The sequence below is a fragment of the Mus musculus genome, chromosome 2, assembly GCF_000001635.26.
Source record: "Mus musculus strain C57BL/6J chromosome 2, GRCm38.p6 C57BL/6J".
NCBI classification, from domain to species: Eukaryota; Metazoa; Chordata; class Mammalia; order Rodentia; family Muridae; genus Mus; species Mus musculus.
Genome location: NC_000068.7, coordinates 143,574,186 through 143,588,177, shown reverse-complemented (window position 1 = coordinate 143,588,177; position 13,992 = coordinate 143,574,186). Strand labels below are relative to the sequence as shown.

At 40.5% G+C, this 13,992-nt stretch overlaps 1 protein-coding gene across 1 annotated transcript in view; it reads right to left on the bottom strand.

Moving 5' to 3' along the window:
• The window catches only part of Pcsk2 (proprotein convertase subtilisin/kexin type 2), a 270,152-nt gene that overhangs the window by 228,107 nt on the left and 28,053 nt on the right, over positions 1-13,992 (bottom strand). The window lies entirely within an intron of this gene.

Genomic DNA, 13,992 nt, shown 5'->3' with positions numbered 1-13,992 from the left:
ATGCACATGTCTGCTTCTGTCTGCCTCTGTCTCTGTCTCTGTCTCTGTCTCTGTCTCTGTCTCTGTCTCTGTCTCTGTCTCTGTCTGTCTCTGTTTCTGTCTCTGTCTGTCTCTGTCTCTGTCTCTGTCTCTCTGTGTAGTCAGAGGACAACTTCAAGAGTCATTTCTTATCATCCATCTTGTTTTTGGATACAGTCTCCCATTGGCCTGAGGGTTATCATTAGACCAGGCTGATTGTCCAGTAAACTCACGAATCCTTAAGTACTCACCTCTCCGATGCTCAGATTGTAAGCAGACATTACCATGCTCAGTTGTTTTCCAATGGGGTCTATGGATCCACCATGGGTCCTCATGCATTTGTGGTAAACACATACTGACTGAACCATCTCCTCAGCTCTAGGCTTGAAACCCTAAGAGCTTCATCCTCATTCTGCATCAAACTTGACTTCTTATCTTAATATGCACTGTGCAGTCCAGGTATAGACAGTGGTGTCAAGTTGAAGTGAAATTTATGTCACCAATTTTATTTCATAAATATTATCTATGCACCATGGATTTTAGACTCATGTGAGGATGATTGAAATAGATGAGAGTTAAAAGTGAAACAATCCTGACATCTCCAATAACAAATAATTGTAGGCAAGGCTAGTTTACTCTGACAATGTGAATGCATTAGGAAATACTGACTGGATCATTCTTCCTTGACTTCTGAGTCTCTGATTACATGCTTTGCCATGTCATTGTCTCTTCAGCTGGTCCCCAGTCATCTTCCCTGGGACCCTACATTTTATGATTTCCTAGGTCTCATTCTTAGTCATCTTTTCCAAGCTATCTACTAAACTTTCTTAGGTAATTTCAACTACTCTCATGCCATCTTATTCTATTAATAAATAACTGGGTGATACTTGATTGATGCTTCACCTTTGACCTCTCTCCTAGCTCCCTATGGCCATTTGTTCATGTTACATGCACTTGATAGAGGTTAACAGGCTTGGTACTAAACTCACATTGCCCACCCTTGGCCCATTAACCTGCCCCTTCCCTATCTTTCTCAACTGAGGACTGTTTCCACTCTGTAGTAAAGCAGCTCACCATCTCTGCACTCATGTTGCCTTCTCTTCCTCTCCTTCTCTAACCCACCAACAAAGGCATCAGAAAATTCGAAGACCCCTTCAGAGAATACCCCTAAGTTTGACTTGCTCCACACCAGCTCCCCACTTCCACTTTGCTCATGCCACCCACCTTTCTTTCCTAAAATACTTTGCTTTCTTTGCCTTCATTTTCTCTTTCTCTGTTCCATGTTGTCACTGTTTTTTGCTCACAGCCTTTAGTGTCATTCCAGAGTGCCTGCCCTGGGTGACAGCACTGCACAAGGTCTTGCCCCTTTCTCCTCTCTGATCACACCCCTTCGCTCTTCCTTGCTTCATTTCTTGGCAGCTTTCCTGGCATTCCTAGAGCACACATTGCTATTTCTAGAACACACGATGTGTCTCCAGAATGCAGGTCTCCAGACTTCAGGTCTTGTTGATTCTTCTACCTGGATGCTCTATCTCCAGATATACACACAGATCTCCTCTTACCTCCTTTGACACTATTTTCAATGTAACCTTAAAATGGTAGTTATCCCTAGATGTTATTTATAAACTAGGAGCACCCTCCTATGGTGTGCTCCCTCCCATGGTGTGCTCCCTCCCATGGTGTGCTCCCTCCCATGGTGTGCTCCCTCCCATGGTGTGCTCCCTCCCATGGTGTGCTCCCTCCCATGGTGTGCTCCCTCCCGTGGTGTGCTCCCACCTGTGGTGTGCTCCCTTCCTCCCACTCTGCTCTATTCATCTTTGGAATATTTTGTCTTTTTTTTTTTTAACCGTCAATCATGGTGTGTTATGCCTCACCTTTTCATACACATTAGCACACAAGCTTTGTAGGAAGAGGGCTTTATTTTCTTCAAGATTGTACCTCAGTACCCAGCATTAAGGTAGGGTTCAGTATATATTTGATTCACTAGCAAGCATCCAGATAAAGGACTTACATGGAGAGTTTAATAAGCATATACAAAACACTCACTTTTAAAGCATTAATTAGGGACATTTTTAGGTGGATGGAGATTTTTTGTGTGGTCTCGGGGACTGACTGGGAAAGAACTAAGTAAGGAAAGTCAGGGAATATTTGCTTTGCAATCGTTTATAATTTTCCCAGGAAATCCTAAAAGCTTGCTAGTTCATCTTTGAAGTCAATTTTGTGATCTAGAAAGATGATACATGGGCCCAAGCATGCTAACACATTCCTATAGTCCCAGAACGTGGGAAGCTGAAGCAGGAGGATAGAGTTTGAGAAGAGGCTGGGGTCCATAGTGAGTTTGAGGCCAGCTTCAGCCCTATACTATACACTCTTAGATTCCTACCAATGAAATGCCCAGCTGCTGAGAGTTGTCTGGGCTTGCTCATAGCATCCCCAGGACATTCATGGCCTTTATGAATTTCCTTCTTTATGAAGGATCGACGCAAGAAGAGCAGTCCTCATTTAAAAATGTGCTCGTGTCTAGGGAAATAACCAGGCTTCCTCACTGGCAGCATCCCCCCTGCCATTCTGAAGCTGTAGTAACTGCTTATCCCCAGTTCCCCACAAATAGTTAATTATAGTACAAATAGCAATAGCAGAGCACTGAGGCAGGAAGCCAGGCGCATCTGCAATGCCCAGAGGAGAGATTGCAAGTCGTTCCCTGTTGTAAAATAAAACCAGTAGATTTAGGCAGAAGAGCTTTTCCCACCAATATGGGTACAGATAGGGGCATCTCCCTTGGATTCCCTCCCCGTCATGTTCTTCTCTAAATGCTGCCAAGTCACCATGAAAATACGACACTTCTAAACACCTGCTGGACTCTTGACACGGCATCTTAGAAAATGAGTTTGGAAGCTGATTATGGGATGGATCCCCGGATATGGTAGTGTCTACATGGTCCATCCTTTTATCTCAGCTCCAAACTTTGTCTCTGTAACTCCTTCCAAGGGTGTTTTGCTCCCACTTCTAAGGAGGGGCATAGTGTTCACACTTCAGTCTTCATTTTTCTTGAGTTTCATGTGTTTAGGAAATTGTATCTTATATCTTGGGTATCTTAGGTTTTGGGCTAATATCCACTTATCAGTGAGTACATATTGTGTGAGTTCCTTTGTGAATGTGTTACCTCACTCAGGATGATGCCCTCCAGGTCCATCCATTTGGCCAGGAATTTCATAAATTCATTCTTTTTAATAGCTGAGTAGTACTCCATTGTGTAGATGTACCACATCTTCTGTATCCATTCCTCTGTTGAGGGGCATCTGGGTTCCTTCCAGCTTCTGGCTATTATAAATAAGGCTGCTATGAACATAGTGGAGCATGTGTCCTTCTTACCAGTTGGGGCATCTTCTGGATCCCATAATCAGCTTCCAAATGCTGACACCATTGCATACACTAGCAAGATTATGCTGAAAGGACCCTGATATAGCTGTCTCTTGTCAGAGTATGCCTGGGCCTAGCAAGCATAGAAGTGGATGCTCACAGTCGGCTATTGGATGGATCACATGGCCCCCAATGAAGGAGCTAGAGAAAGTACCAAAGAAGCTAAAGGGATCTGCAACACTATAGGTGGAACAACATTATGAACTAACCAGTACCCCGGAGCTCTTGACTCTAGCTGCATATGCATCAAAAGATGGCCTAGTCGGCCATCACTGGAAAGAGAGGCCCATTGGACACGCAAACTTTATATGCCCCAGTACAGGGGAACGCCAGGGCCATAAAAGGGGAGTGGGTGGGTAGGGGAGAGGGGGTGGGTGGCTATGGGGGACTTTTGGTATAGCATTGCAAATGTAAATGAGCGAAATACCTAATAAAAAATGGAAAAAAAAAAAAAAAAAAAAAAAAAAAAAGAAAATGAGTTTGGCTGCCAGATGGGAGGCGAAGCTAGGAGCTGCTCCACTTGGCTCTCACAGCTTCAGCATCTGGGCTCAAAATGTGATCAAGGTCATTAGCCACAGATTCAGGCTTTTCCCTTGAGTTTAAAGTAAGCTCTGGAGGAGAGTACTGGGGGATGAAGTAGGCACTGGGTTCAGTGGGGATGGCTTGGCTCTGGAAGGCATGCTACCTCTGAATAAAAAAGACTTTTCTTTGTGGTGCTAGATGGGTCATCAGCTCTATATCATCCTAAGGACACCACCAAGCCTCCTCAGAACTGTCACATGTGAAAATAACGAGGTGGGAATGGGGCAGACTGGGAAGTCACGGACTTACGTGCATCTGAGCATGTTACCTCAAGGGAAAGGTGTGAGCGTTTGGTGTGATTCTCAACTCCAGGCTCACGTGCAGAACATTTCTCCAGAGTCAAATGGGAGTTTCCATCCTTTGCAGAAGGCAATTTGAGCTAATTTGGGCATGCTATCTGTGGTGGGCACAGTGATGTGTTCCCAGGTTACGTGGCAGAGTCATCCCACATCCCCAGCTGCTGAAGACAGTCCAGACTTTGCCTCTGACTCTAAATTGCCTTTGATAGCAGGCTGTGATTTGTCTAATACCAAGTACCCTTTAAAGAATAACAATCATCCGGTCAACAAAGGAGCACACTGCTTCCTTCTTTCAAGTTTGTATGGTTCTGAAAGGACATCCCTGCCTTCCGAATTTCCTGTAGGATGATTGGGGTAGCCTATTGCTAGGGCATTCCAAAGTCAGCATCTCCCTCTGCTGACCCCTACCTGCCTCATTCCCCAAGAAAACTGCACGCGACTCTACTTCTCAGAACCTGTTTCTATGAAATCTGAGTGAAGATACCATCTTTGTTTACTTTTTTTCAATCGAGAAATCACACCTCAAGGATCGACTCCTAAAGCATGTAGGGTAGAAATTATGCACAGTTAAAATTAACTTGAAAAATTCCTTGGGGGAAGTTAGACATAAATATTGAGACAATATTCTGCAAGTGTGGAAGTTTGGAACCTGGTCATGTCCCAGTGCTCCCACAGCAGATGATGTCAGTGTGTATTCAGGAAATATTTTGTATCTGAAATATTATCTTCAAATGCTGTTATCTCTCATCCAGAAACTGTGAGAGCCAACCGAGTGCTTGGCTATCCCATTGTTCAGTTTCTGGCCATGACAGAGCACAAAGCAAGCCAGCAGAGGAGTGAAGCCCCTCTTCCTTTCCCCTCTAATCTTTCCGTAGCTCAGCCTGTTTAGTTAACATAAATTATAAAAGTCTATGATGTAGCTTAACATTTTAATAATATTACCTACTTATAATTTAGAGTTAAACCGGTAACAAGGACATTGCTTTAAAGAACTACAAGCTAATAAGCCACAGTCATACTCACTTAGCTTTTTATTTGAATACATCCTATTGTTGGGAGAGGTATTGAATTTTATTTCCAAACTCATCAATTATGGCCCTGTGACCTCAGATGACATTTAGCCCCTCCAACTCCATTTTATCTAAATGCTAAAATTATATGGCAAAGCATCAAGGCAAAGGACACATCCAAGTTTCCCCAGGATGCTTCCTTTTCTTAATTCTCTGTGCACAAGAGCAGGGAAAATTAATTTATGACCTAGGAATCCATGACAAAGTAACACTGTGTAGTGATTAAGGCACTTTGCAATCCTTGCGACTTTTGATAAGTCACGAATCCCTCTTGCTCCAATTGATGCTGCGAGGAAATAAGAATTTGAAGAGACAGCAGTTGCCAACAGCCTCTAGAATAATAGCTTTATGCAAATATAAAATACTAGTAGGACTAGTATAATTGTTAAAACACAATTTATCACCTATCATGCCACGTAACTATGTTTCCTAACAAGTAAAAACACAAGCAAACGTATATACCCCCCCCCGGCCCCCTTCACACTCCCTTTTCTCAAGAAGATATTCAGGATAGCCCAGAGACCTAGGGTAGAACTAAACACAACTAGAAAAAAAAACTAGTAAATGAAATTATTCCTAATGATATTCTGCTAAATTCATAAATTGATGCCTGGCCCCACTGTAATCTGAGAGACTTACTTCAGCAGCAGATGAGAGCAGATGCAAAGGCCTCCAGCCAAACATTAGATGGAGCTCTGGGAACCCCACAGAAGAGGGGGAGGAGGGATTATGGGAGCCATAGGAGTCAAGGACACCAGAAGAACAAGGCCCACAGAATCAAGCAAGCAGGGTTCAAAGGGGCTCACAGAAACTGAAGTAGCAATCTCGGAATGGGCCTGGGCTAGGTTCTCTGCATATATGTTGTGGTTGTTTAGCTTGGGATTTTTGTCTCTCAGCAGTGAGAATGGGGCATCTCCTAATCTTTCGCTTACTCTCGGGACCTTTTTCTCTTTCTGGGTTGCCTCCTCCAGCCTTGATGTTAGGGTTTGTGCCTATTGTTATGCTATGTTCCGTTGATATCCCTGGGAGGTCTGTTCTTACCTGAAGGGAAATGGAGAAGCAGTGGATTTGGGGGAGAGGGGAGGTGGGGTGGCAAGTGGGAGGAGTGGAACGAGGAGGACTGCCCTTGGAATGCATTGAGCGAGAAGAATACATAAAAACAAAAAAGGAGACATCGGGAAGACAAAAGGAGCAGTTCCTAAACATTGCTCTGAGCAGAATATCAAGATAGGAAACCTCTCCACTTGAGAGGCAAAACTATAGAAATAGCCTATTCTCTGTGGAAACACTCTTGTGAGTTATGAATTATAAATGTTCTCGCTGTGTGAATAACACAGCGTCCAGGCTGAGAAACTGTCACACAGTCTATGTGATGTTAAGTAGAGTGGTCTCAAATTTTGTCAGTTGTCCCCTGGAGGAGAGTTTGGCCAGGGCAGAAGCGGGAGGGGGGACTTTCTTTGGTGGCTTGACTTCTGTTTAAAGTAAATGGAAATGCTCTTTCCTCTTTCGTCAAACTTTAAATCCTACGAATAAAATTTTTCATCAGTATAAACCCAAGGGATGATTGTGGCCAGACTGCAGTACTTACCAATGGTCTGTCCTTATTTAAACACCGATGAGGAACTGAAAGCACTTGGAGAAGAATTGGGAACTAACAGCTTAGCAGCTGTGACAAATTTTATGTAACTTTTATGAGAAGGAGGCACATTAATTTCTTGGCTTGCTTCGAACAACCGAGGTTCCAAGACTTTTGTTCAGAAGGTGTGAACTCTGGCTGAATTTCTGACATGGCTCTGTTATTCTCACAGATTCCTTCATAGCTCATTCTTTTTCTGATCTGAGTCTATACATAGCTGAGTAGGGGTTTCACTAATTATGGTTAAGTTTCTGCATTGAATTAACCGCTGGTGTATTACTGTGCTGAGTCAGAAAGAACTTGAAGAAAGTACAAGGGACTCTCAATTTTAGTCAGTCACTCAAGGATCCATTGCAATGATAAATCCATCTTTAAAAACAATATCAATAATCCTATTGTTTAAAGAACAAAGAAAGTCTGGTTTATTCATTACCCCAGACATTTGCAAGCAGATCACATGACTCATATCTAACTTCTGTCAAAAAAGGAACATTCTCTCTTTTATTGGTGATAAGGCTGTGAATATTTGAAGTGATTTATTATCAAAGAAAATGAACTTTTATGCATTATTGGAGTACAAGAAAAACTTCACAAACATGTTCAAAAACAGATCTTTAAGAAGGAAAAACTAGTCTCATTATGTGACTGGATGCCAGACATGTAAAAGAATAAAAGCTGTGAAGTCACCCTGTCTGGTTCTTGGGACATGAGAAACAGAGGGCATTGTCAATGGGCTGCCAGACTTCCCTTCCCTTCTCCCCACTTTCCTAATCTTCCCTTCCCTTCTCTTTCCTCCACTTCCCTCCCCATCCCTCTCCTCCTCTCCTTTTTGTTTTTCTTTCTCTCTCTCTCTCTTTCTCTCTCTCTCCTTCTCTCTCCTTCCTTCCTTCCTTCCTTCCTTCCTTCCTTCCTTCCTTCCTTCCTTCCTTCCTTCCTTCCTTCCTTTCTCCCTCCCTCCCTCCCTCCCTCCCTCCCTTCTCTCTCTCTCTCTCTCTCTCTCTCTCTCTCTCTCTCTCTTTCTTTCTTTCTTTCTTTCTTTCCTTTCACCTTTTTCTGAAGATCAAACCCAATATTTCATTTACCATTTCTAGTCCATTTTAGAAATTTCTGAAGTATAAAACTGAATCAGGTTTAAAAATGAGTTTTGAAGGAAAATTGTATGGTTGAGTAGATTGCTTAGAAAGGAAAATACACATTGTATTCTTAAGACAATAGAACTTCCATCAATAAATAAAGCACAGATTATTTCTTTATCAAATCATTTGACTTCCATTTGACAAGTGTTTATTGCTCATAAAGTAGTTAGTTCTCCTTTCATTTCAACTATATTTGACTTTAAAATCTATTTTAGATGTACAAGTTATATAGAAGAGATCTGTGAAGCAAACACTATCTTGAATAAATCTTTTCTCCAATAGCTTTTCAAGGTCTTGCACAGCACAATTTATGGGGCTTTGATATGTTGACTGTGGACCACAATTGGGTTTGACTTGGAGATTTGCTGACTCTGCTCTGAACAAGTTAGACAAATCTCAGAGAGGTTTTGGCAGAGAATATTTATTTGTTTTGAGCCTGATTTTGAAAATGCATTTTAGCTTTTATTGTTTCATCTCAGATTTTGATTTATCAAATCATCAAACCCTGTTTACCATCTAAACTTTATATATATATATGCCCATGGCTGTGTCAAGAGTATTAATATGCTTAGGAAGAAGCTATATAATAGTTTAGAAAATAAAAAAAATAGGTCATCATGAGAGTTTTTATGGATAAGCTTGGCAGAAATGAAATAGCAACTTGCTTCCTTTACCCATGATTATGAATGCCTTAAAAGGTACTCTAGGTAGAGGACTAAATTTCTGTTTCCTAGTTATATATTAGAATATAGTAAAAAAAAAACAAGCAGAGAAGATTGATGCTATTTCACTATTCAAAACTGAGGCTTGATAATGGTTCATTCAGTCATCACTTGCTGAGGGTCTACTGTATATTCAGATACACACTACAAAAAGACATTGCAGAAATAAACAGCACACAAACTTAAGGGACAATTGATATTCAATACTATGCCAATATTTTGACAGAGAGAAAACTGGAAAAGAGAATACTTTTGAAACAATGTACATGTCTGCATATTGATGGATGTATTAAAGGTGGCACTTCACAGTCACTTTCTGGCATCTCTAGCTTTCAGTAAACAGTAAGTGGAATGGACATTGTTGAAGTTTCTATCCTATAGCTAAACCAAACCAGAACAGAAACCTTCCTTAGTCATCCATTTTTCTCTTTATTAGGTGCTTGTTTGTCTCTTACGTATTTCTTCTGTTGCTACTGAATCCTGATTTCTTAGACAAAAAAGCTGCCTAGCTGAATGCACCCCAAGGGTTTGGAGCAGCTCAGTTCATCTTTTGCATACACTCAGTTCCTTGAGCTTTATATTACCTTTCACAAGTCACAGACAGTAAGTAAAGGGACCCAGAGGGATTATAATGAGGTGACATGCGTAGTTGGGGTTGGCTGGTATGCTATGGGACTCTTAACATTTTCAACTCATAAGCATTTTGTATTCATGTTTTTTTTTTTACATGAGTCTGAGTATCAAGGTCTATAAAATACAAAACAAATATTAATGATAATAAAACATAAAGACATTTATTTTAAGATAGTTTTTTGGCACACCTACAATTTTAGCATTTAGTAAAGATGAAGGGCAAATTCACACTGAGATATTTTCATCCCCAGGTAGATAGATATATGTGTTTCTGGTTAAAGTATCAAATCTTGGCTAAATATTTCATTAAACATTTTAAATACTTCTCAGATTTGCTGGATAGTTTTATTTTATAATTGGCCTCTTTGCATAAACACAAAAAAATCATTGTAAATTCTGATACAACCAAAATTAATTCAATGATATTTTCTGAAACTCAAGTCATCGGCTCAAACAGCCATTTTTAAAGTCAAACATTATAATACAATGCTATCTAATTGTATACTAATTTGATACATGCTGAGGAATTCTGGTAAGAAAATATTAAGTCTTAGTTTTCCACCATGAAACCATTATATTTCTGTATGAGAAGAAAACTGTATAATAAAACACTGTAATTTATAACATGCACTGGACTTGAATTTTGACTGATATGTGTGGTGGTTTGAATGAAATTGGCTCCCACATTGGTCTTTAGTTGGTAGAACTGTTTGGGAAGGATTAGGGGATGTGGTCTTGCTGGAGGAAATGTGTCATGGGTGGATAGCTTTGCTGCTTCAAGAGACTTAGGCTCTCTATCTCTGCCTCGTGGTTGTGGATCAAACTGTGGGATATCTGCAGTTCCTTCACTAAGATATAATGAACTCTAACCCTCTAACTATAAACCAACTAAATGCTTTCTTTTTTAAGTTGCCTTGGTTGTGGTGTTGGATCTCTGTCACAGAAAAATAGGTAAGACAGTGTGTCAGGCAGTATTGGTTGGAGTTGCATTCTGTGATGGCAAAATGTCAGAACCAGGCTGCCTTGAAGTTATGTAGTACAGTATGGGACTAGGCTGCCAGAAACACCTTGGATTCATTGTTTTCATTTTATTTTGAATTAAGTTTTGGCTGTTATATGGTCAGAAACCTCCTCTGTTGCCAATTATTTTATACTTCCCATATTTATTTACCCAACCCCATGTAGGTTGGAGCCCACTGTTTGAGATGTTATGGCTTAGAAGACATTTTCAGAGAAGGAAGAAACAACTTTTAAATTCTTGTTCATGAAATACAATTTGTGACATATATGCAAGGGATGAGAGCTTGTATCAAGTATTCCTCAGGTTCCCTAGCCCTTCTCCCTTTTATTTCTCCATTGTTTATTTCCATTTTGCAATCTGTTGGTATATGTTTTGTAACCCTGTCTTAGGGTTACTAATGCTATGATAAAAACACTATGACCAAAACAACTCAGGAGGGAAAGGTGTATTTTGCTGAGGCTTCCATATCATTGTTCATCACTGAAAGAAGTCAGGAAAGGAAATCAAACAGAGCAGTAACCTGGAGGAAGGAGCTGACACAGCAAGATCTTAAGGGGGTATTTTCTCAACTGAGGTTCCTTCCTCTCTGATGACACTATGTCAGTTCATAGAAAACTAGTCAGTACGATGCCCAAAGCTGCCACATGCCCAAACTACACATGCTTTCATTTCTGTTTAAGGCTTATAAAGCCTCAAAGTGAATTTTCACATAGCCAGCTTTGCAATCTTCCCCAATAATTTTGTGTAAGAAGAGTGTTTGCCAAATCTGACCTCTGAAGACACCTAACATTATATGACCATAAGAATATTACACAGAAAAGACTGAGGCCTTAATGTAACATTAAGGAATGTAACATTTTGGAATGAAGTAGTTGTAATTAGACTTTTCTTTAATTTTTTTTTTGTTAAAGATGTGTGGGAATTTCATGCTTTATTTATTCTCCTAAAATGAGTTTATTATTGACAATATTCAGGTTATTTAACCTTAGTAGGTTCCCTGATGGCTTCTGTGGGTCTTTATGGGAAGGGCAGATATTTACTTCTATCAGGTCCAGGCAGTTGGCCACCAGAATACTTAAAGTGCATGATGAAAGGAACAGATGCCCTTGTTAGTGGTAATGGGAAATGTTTTGAGAAGAAAGACAAATGAGTAGAATTACCAAGATGTGAACTCCTTCTTTATTACCAACCCATCTCATTAGCTTCCCTTTTGTAAACATCACATGACACCAAGAACCACCATGTTAGGAAGCATTTCAGTAAGTGATCAAGTGAAAGAGTGTCAGCTTAGTGGCTCCACAGATGCCCCCTTATCCAACAATGGTCTTATTGATAGCCTGTTCTTCATTTCTGTTTTCAGCCCAGGTTTAAAAGTACCTCTGTTTTTGCCTCATTCTTTTTATGCATTTTGAGTATGTGGGAGGGCACATAAAACTAACAGGGCTTCTATATCATCATACAAGCAGAAGGAAAGTGAGTGGCCATCGTAAGTAAACCAGAACATGGTAGACATTAGAGAAAACCAGTGTCATAGTGTTTGGATAGTATTTACTTAGTTGTACCCATTTTAGATTTACAAATGACATTAGTAAGATCCCTTCTAATTGTCCCCAGGGTGTCCTTGGGCAGTTACTTAGCATGGCCAAAGACAAGGCTATGAAAGACAGTTCTTCACCCTGGTAGTGGTAGTGCCTTCTATAGCAGACTCAGCATTAGGCAATTGGTCTTTACTGCAAAGACAATGATAAAATGGCTTCACAGAATCAAAATTCCTCTTAGGCCATGTGAGAAGTCCTATGTGTATTGGCTGGTTTTGTGTGTCAACTTGACACAGGCTGGAGTTATCACAGAGAAAGGATTTTCAGTTGGGGAAGTGCCTCCTTGAGATCCAGCTGTAAGGTATTTTCTTAATTAGCGATCAGGGGGCGGGCCTCTTGTAGGTGGTACCATCTCTGGGCTGGTAGTCTTGGGTTCTATAAGAAAGCAAGCTCAGCAAGCCAGTGGAGGCAAGCCAGTAAACCACATCCCTTCATGGCCTCTGCATCAGCTTCTGCTTCCTGACCTGCTTGAGTTCCAGTCCTGACTTCCTTTAGTGATGAACAGCAATGTAGAAATGTAAGAAGAATAAACCCTTTCCTCCCCAATTTGCTTCTTGGTCATGATGTTTGTGCAGGAATAGAAACCCTGACTAAGACACTATGTTAAGGAGTAGAACAAAATTGCTGGTGGCCTGTCATCTGGTGACTTGTGGAGGAGGCTTTACTTTCTAATTAAAACCCAAATCTTAAAAGCAATGAAATGTTCATCAGCTTCAGAAGAACAAATTTCACGTTTATTCACTCAAAGGGGATCTTGTAAGAATCCCTAAATCAAACATTTCACCCACTCATCGTTTTCCTTACGAGCCAAAAGAAGGAGTCTTAAGAGTCATGCACTTGACCTTGGGGTTACTCTGTGTCTTAGATATTGCCTAGGAGAAATTAGAATATCCCCAGTGGGATTCAGTGTTCTCTGAAGAGAAGGAGCAGGAACACGAGGGAGGAACTCCTCGTGGTTAGGATCTTACATTTTCTTGGAGGAAAAAGAAATTTTACCTGTTTGAGAGAGTAGAAAATAAGACCTGGAATCCAAGAGTGAGGTAAGAATTGGAGGTATATGAACATTAAGAACACCACTTGGGTTCTCTGTGCAGGAGATGGAGACCTCCTAGATTGACAACTGTTAAAATCAAAGAACAACTGATCTTGGGGTGCCAAGCTTTAGTGGACACATCTCCATCACAGCCTCTTTAGTCAAGACTCAGGGAACATCAAGAAAGAAAAGGTCAGAAAGATTGTAAGAACCAGAGGACCAGGAAGTCTTCTGTTAGATTGGTGTTTCCTAGAAAGGACATGGAAGATGTACCCATGAAACCGTAACAGAGCAAGGCCTGTATCTGTACACATGAACATTATTGACAGACATGGTTACATGGAAGTAGGGAATCTCATGGGGCTAAAGCTCTAGATAAAGAACTAAGAACTATTGAAGTAGGGGGAATCAAACATCCCCAAGAACCAATAATAGGTTATTCAATACCAAGTGATTATATATATATTTTTTCAAGAATGATTACACACACATATATATGTATACACACACACACACACACACATATATATATATATGTATATATATACACATATATATGACTCAGTGGATTGTATTTATATATTTAAGTGTTTTTAGGTATATGAGTACACTGTAGCTGTATTCAGACACACCAGAAGAGGGCCTCAGATCTCATTATGTATGGTGGTTTGAGCTAACACGGTTGCTGGGAATTGAACTGAGGACCTCTGGAAGAGCAGTCAGTGCTTTTAACCATTGAGCCATCTCTCCAGTTGCCTATTTAAATGTTTTTATAAAAATCTAGCAGTAATAAAAGCAGAGGTCATGAATTTAAGAAGGAGCAA